Genomic DNA, 6,808 nt, shown 5'->3' with positions numbered 1-6,808 from the left:
CTCTTCCGTTGACTATGAGGGCTACTTCATTTCTTCTAAGGGGTTCTTGCCCACAGTAGTAGCTATAATGGTCATCTGAGTGAAATTCACCCATTAGAGTCCATTTTAGTTCACTGATTCCTAAAATGTTGATGTTCACTCTTGCCATCCCCTGTTTGACCACTTCTAATTTACCTTGATTCATGGACCTAACATTCCAGGTTCTTATGCAGTATTGCTCTTTATAGCATGGGACTTTACTTCCATCACCAGTCACATCCACAACTGGGCATTGTTTTCACTTTGGCTCCATCTCTTCATTCTTCCTGGAGTTATTTCTCTCCTCTTCTCCAGCATCATGTTGGGCACCTACTGACCTGGGGAGTTTATGTTTCAGTGTCCTATCTTTTTGCCTTTTTGTACCGTTCATGGGATTCTCAAGGCAAGAATACTGAAGTGGTTTGCCATTCCGTTCTCCAATGGACTACATTTTGTCAGAACTCTCCACCATGACCTGTCTGTCTCGGGTGGCCCTACATGGCATGGCTCATAGTTTCTTTGAGTTAGACAAGGCTGTGGTTGTTGTGATCAGTTTAATTAGTTTTCTGTGTTTTGGATTCTACCTGAACTATCTATCTGGATTCTACCTGAACAAACAGAAAAGGCCTTGAGTCTCACTACTATTTCCCCATAAAGCATCACACAAACACCCAATCCAGACTCATCATTTTAGGCTCCACAGTACACTACTGAGGGTACTTCTATGCCAGGAGGCAGGGTTGTCAGGAAGGAGGCTTGAGCTAAGATCCCCAGGACCAGCAGAGGTGAAGACTGGCTAAATTTTGCCTTGAAATTTCTAGCGGCCTCGATCCCACAATGTAATTTTGTCCCAGCCTGACACAGCACACACTAAACCTTTAAAAATTGTTCACTGCCAGACTGTTTTGACCCCACCCCAGTTTAGCAGTGGGACTCAAGCCTGCTTGGCCTCCAGGGATGCTGTAGCGTCCCAACTTAGGGAGGTCGAACGTCATACAGTAGACACTGCTTTCCTTCCCTTTTCTTTAACATCTTGCCAATACTATCCGCAGCATAGTCCAATTGACTTGCTGTGACGGTTGTCACTGCACAGTCGCCTGATTCAGGTATGAAATCATCTATGGGTTTTCTCTATGGTGTTGGGGAGACTATCTGCTTTAGGAGGTCGAGCTTAGTGGTGAGCATCAGGTCTTCATGCCTTTTATACTTCAGGTACCCTTTCTTTTTTTTTTTGCCAATGGAAAGCAGGAAGATAATAGATAACTGGTATGGATCATCTCTTAGCGCTACAGAGTTGTATGTCTGGATGGAAGGGAGGAGGAAACGGTACAGCCCACGTGGGTGATTCATTACAGGTACAGATCTGCTTTAGCTTTGAGTACTTACTTGCTAATTTGTTCCAGGCCGTGCTCTTTCTTTCTTTCCAAAACCCTTTTTTTGACTTCGAATTCTCAGCATCTCTTCCTGGGATGTCAGTTTGTCGCCTTCTCTCTCTGTCCTCACTTGGCCTAGACTAGACCTCATATACCCAGTTCTTCCTCTGCCTGACTGACTACTCTTGGCCTCTGATCCTTCATGGGCCATCCATCTGTGTCTCCCAGGGTTGGAGTTCCCTACTTTCCATATCTTTTTTTTCTGTGAGTGAGAAACCGTCTACCGGAACTGTGTACAATGTTTTCTTTAAGCTTCAGTCTCTCGTTGGGGATTTTGCAGGTTGCACATCTAGGCTCCTGAAGGAAGCAGTGGTGGCGGTCTGTTGGGGTGCATGCGCCTTTTGATCGATGGAGCTCTCAGGATACAGGCCAAGGTGTGGGAATGACATAAGGCCTGACTTGAGAGTGTTTCTCTCAGGCGTTCAGAGTCTGCTGTCTCCCTTCTAGCGGCTGCTGTCAATGGGTGCTCCCACCCACAGTCCAGGGTGGTTCTTCTTCCTCCAGACTCTCTGCCACGTTGATTGCCTATAGCCTTGCCATGTTGGCATTTGTGAATGTTGCAATGTGACTTCCCATTGTCCTTTCGATTGGCATTCCTGCGTTAATCAGGGATGCTGAGCGCCTTGTTTGGTGGGGGAGGTTGAGTGCATCTGTGCTTTCTGGTTTTTTCTTTGTTTCTTCTCCTTTAAGGGTGTCAGGGCGATTTTCCTTTGGCAGTTGGCTTCCTGAACATCAGCTGCCATTCCCTGGGGGCAGCTGGCTGGAAGGGAAGCCCAGGCCTTGTGGATTGACCTGAGGTTCCTGTTGTCATATTGTAGTTACAGGAAATGGCCACAAGGTGGCAGCACTTTCCCATGCCCACCTTTGGATCCTGGGCACAAGCAGAGCCTTAGGGCCAGCTGGCTTCCTGGCTGTGTAATAAATGAGTGGGATGTGCCTGAGCAAAGAAGATTGGCCTGAGTCTCACCCCTTTCCCCCTACAGCATCTCACAAACAGCCCTTCCAGACGAGTCCCTTCAGGGTCCACAGTGCACTGCTGGGGGTTCTTAGGAGTTAGAAGGCTGCATTCTCAGGCAGGAGGCTGGAACTGGGCTTCCCAGCACCAGGAGAGGGAGAGGCTGCCTGAATAACCCCAGTTACGCAGATGACAGCACCCTTATGGCAGAAAGCGAAGAACTAAATAGCGTCTTGATGAAAATGAAAGGGGAGAGTGAAAAAGCTAGCTTAAAATTCAACATTCAAAAAACGAAGATCTTGGCATTCGGTCCCATCACTTCATGGCAAATAGATGAGGAATCAGTGGAAGCAGTGCGAGTGTTTTTTTTTTTTTTTCCCTTGAGCTCCAAAATCACTGCAGTTGGTGACTGCAGCCATGAAATTAAAAGACGCTTCCTCCTTGGAAGAAAAGCTATGACCAACCTAGACAGCACATTAAAAAAAAGAGACATACTTTGCTGACAAAGGTCTGTCTAGTCAGAGCTATGGTTTTTCCAGTAGTCATGTAGGGACATGAGAGTTGGACCATAAAAAAAGTGAGCGCTGTGGAATTGGTGCTTTTGAACTGTGGTGTTGGAGAAGACTCTTCAGAGTCCCTTGGACTGGAAGGAGATCCAACCAGTCCATCCTAAAGGAAATCAGCTCTGAATATTCATTGGAAGGACTGATGCTGAAGTTGAAGCTCCAATACTTTGGCCACTTGATGGGAATACTGACTCACTGAGAAAGACCCTGATGCTGGGAAGGATTGAAGGCAGGAGGAGAAGGGGATGACAGAGGATGAGATGGTTGGATGTCATCACCGACTCAATGGACTTGAGTTTGAGTTAGCTCCAGGTGTTGGTGATGGACAGGGAGGCCTGGTGTGCTGCAGTCCATGGGGTTGCAGAGTCGGACATGACTGAGTGACTGAACTGAACGAAACTGAGGCAAAAAGGGCCTGAGTTCCTCAGCTTTACCCTACTCTGGCGATCCCAGAACCTCTTATTTAAAAATAGGAATTTTGCTTTGGCTCGATTTATAAATTGAAAAAGGTCTGTGGTGAATACCTTATACAATCTTTGAAGGCATAAAAATTTAACTCTGAAGTTACAGAACATAGAACTTCCTAAAAGAAATTTCCAGCCAGTGAAGAGGGGAATCCTGTAGGGTCATGCTTTGAGAACTGCACCCCCTCCCATGAGGAGTCCAGGGGCTTATATAAGACGAGGGCTTGCAGTCAGGACTTAGTGATGGGGAACAGAGGTGTTAGGATCTTGTCAAAAACAGTCATAGGCTGGTGTCAATAGCCCAGTAATTGAGTCTAGCAGTTCAGTGACTCTGTGGCCTTTCTGATATGTAACTACAAGGGAAAGGGAGTGTTGTGAGGATAAGCAAAGGATAAGATGTGCAACACTGTGTCCTTACATGGCAGGGAGAGAGACAGAGAGACACACAGGCAGAGCAGACAGTCTTTTAGAGAGAATTTTCTGAGAACAGAGGACTGAGGTAGGGAGGGCCACTGATGGGAGAGCAGGCAGACTTCCTGACCGACCAGGAAGAGCTGATCTCTTTCATGGGCTTGAGCTAATTGTTATAGTCTCAGGACAAAGAAAGTTCCTATGAAATGGGATGGTGTTCTCATTGGTTGGGGGTCTTTTGATTGTCCACCTTGCCTAATATGGAGGTTGGAACTTGCTATTTAGGGGAAGAATGTGAAGTGAAAAGTGAAGTGAAGTCGCTCAGTCGTGTCCGACTCTTCGCGACCCCGTAGACTGTAGCCTACCAGGCTCCTCTGTCCATGGGATTTTCCAGGCGAGAATACTGGAGTGGGTTGCCATTTCCTTCTCCAGAAGATCTTCCCGACCCAGGGATTGAACCTGGGTCTCCTGCATTGTAAGCAGACAGTTTACCGTCTGAGCCACCAGGGAAGTCCAAGGGACAGAATGACGAATGACAAACAGAATGGCCCATGACGGTGGTTGCCATGGAGCTTTGCTAATTCTGGAAATATTGCCCTATGACCCCAGCATGTGGTTCCATAGTTTATGCTTCAGAAAGACCATGTTGAGATGGGGTGTAAGATTCACCGTGGGGGCAGGGAGCTTTGTTAGGGCCTGATGGAGGGATCAGGCTTGAGCCAAGGTTGTGGCCCTAGAGGGAAATCAGTGTGGGGACTGGCCATAGGCTCTGGAGGGGGAACTGGCAGTTGCTGGGGCACAAGGAAGTGGGAGACTGGGAGGCCCTGGGCGTCTGGGCTCAGCAACCAGGGGAAGTCGGGCTGCCTCCTGGGTGTGGGAGCAGCGGGATCACAGTCCTCTGTGAGGCCTCTTGGCCCTCAAGGTGAGACGGGGATGCGGTGGCTGGACAGATGCACCTGGTCTGGGAGAGGGTCCAGGCTGGAAATATCACTGGAATCGTTGCAGGAAGAGGAGAGGCCGGGCAGGGGCATGTGGGTCATAGCAGACTCCACGCGGGTGACTGTAGTGCAGTCCTGGTGGAATAAACTCACAGCCAGAAAGGGCTGCCTGTCAGGAGCTCAGCTTCTTTCTCTGTTCCTATAAAACCCCCATGTCAGTCTGAAACCCTATCAGGAGACTTCTGAGACCAGTGTCGCATGGTTTCTTCAAAGGGCATGTGACCATGCTCAGTCATGTCTGACCCTGTGGACTGTAGCCCGCCAGGCTCCTCTGCCCTTGGAATTTTTCAGGCAAGAATACTGGAGTGGGCTGCCATTTCCTCCTCTAGAGAATCTTCCCAACCCAGGGATCAAATCCCCTTCTCCTGTGTCTCCTGCATTGGCAGGTGGGTTCTTTACCACTGAGCCACCCGGGAAGCCTGTTCATCAAAGGGTCCCAGGGGAAACAGAACCACTGCCGGCCCCGCCCATGTCCTCACTGGCGATGAGCCCCATCAGGGCCCCGAGGCTCACAGACGACAGGGAGCTCTTGCCCTCAGGACTGGCTCCTCCTTCCAACCAGCTGCTGGTTAGAGGCCCAGGCATCCCCATCCTGGCTCCAGGCTCCAGCGCCTGGCTTCTGTGATAGTTTAGGGGTAAGGAAGACCCTCACACTCCTGTACTTGCCTGGGGTCAAGAATGTCTTAAAATCAGCACCTCGCAGATCATGGAGGGCTGAGTGTTTCCAGCGAGTATGGGGAAACCATGGGGCGTGAGGTTCCTGCGTGTGCAGGGCCTTCCCAGTGCAGAGGTCTGTGCGTTTCCCCAGCCAGTCGGCTCCCCACGTCATCCTCCCAGGAAGCCCAGACCCAGGGTCACCAGGGCAGAGGCCCTCTCTCCCTTTATGTGTAGCTGTCAGTCCCACAGTGAGGAACCCGGTGCCCACCCTCCGCCGTTTCTCTGTGTGCTGCTCCTTTCCAGATGACATGTTCAGAGGTTTGAGCATTCTCAGCTACCACACCCTGGAGAGACCTCTGTAAAATCAAGCCCACTGTTTATGAAAGCTCCGTTTTGCCTTTAGTCTACAGATTCTGCTCATTTCCAAAGCTGTCAGCGCCTTTTGCCTCATCCCGCACAGTGAGGTTTTTCTATGTAGTTCTATTACAGTCAGATGCAGTGTCCCATTGTGTGTTCCACTCCTACACCCAAAATAACTAAAATCAAATAGATTATAATCGACCCCTTGGGCTATACACATCTGCAGGCTGAGACAAATGCATAGTGACAGGTATCCATTCGAAAGTATCACATGGAATCCTTTAAACCCCCACCCCATGATCTGCTTATTATCTGTGTAGCTTTGCCTCATCCAGGATGTCATAAATGGGGTCACAATGATGAAGGAGATAGCTGGGCTCCAGGTTAGACACTAGCAACTGGCCTCCTGTTTGCATTTGACGGGACATGAAGAAGTGGGCTTCAGCTGGATACTCACAACGGTTAGCATTTCCTGAGATAAGAGATAGCTGGACGCCAGTTAAGGCATTTACAATCAGCCTCTTTTGCCTTCTGAAATGGAAGTAACAACAGAAACAGGGTAAATAGCCAGGGTTTGTCTCTTGGAAACACGTTCAAGTAACAGTTATGGCAATAGTCAAGGTAATAGTCAAGGCAAGGAAAAAGAGGGGCAAAACCCTGTGTGAGAAAAGGATTCAGGAATTGCTGCTCCCCGTCTTTTGGGACAAAGGAGATACTCCACATGCACAGGAAGGCTCTTTGTGGGTTGAAAGTCTGGGGACAGTGCCAGGCCAGAATGAGTCTTGTGCCTCCCTTCACTTTGAGGTCCATCTTGGCTGACGGGTGTGTGCATGCCAAGGGGAGGGTCCCAGCATAGATCAGGTTGAAAAAGAAACCAGATAACTGGATGATGGAAGACAAAGACCTGGAAGAACTGACCTGTATGAATGACTTAACCGCCTCTTTA

The sequence above is a fragment of the Giraffa tippelskirchi genome, chromosome 7, assembly GCF_054371585.1.
Source record: "Giraffa tippelskirchi isolate mGirTip1 chromosome 7, T2T-mGirTip1v1.2.pri, whole genome shotgun sequence".
NCBI classification, from domain to species: domain Eukaryota; kingdom Metazoa; phylum Chordata; class Mammalia; order Artiodactyla; family Giraffidae; genus Giraffa; species Giraffa tippelskirchi.
This window is presented reverse-complemented; position numbering follows the sequence as displayed.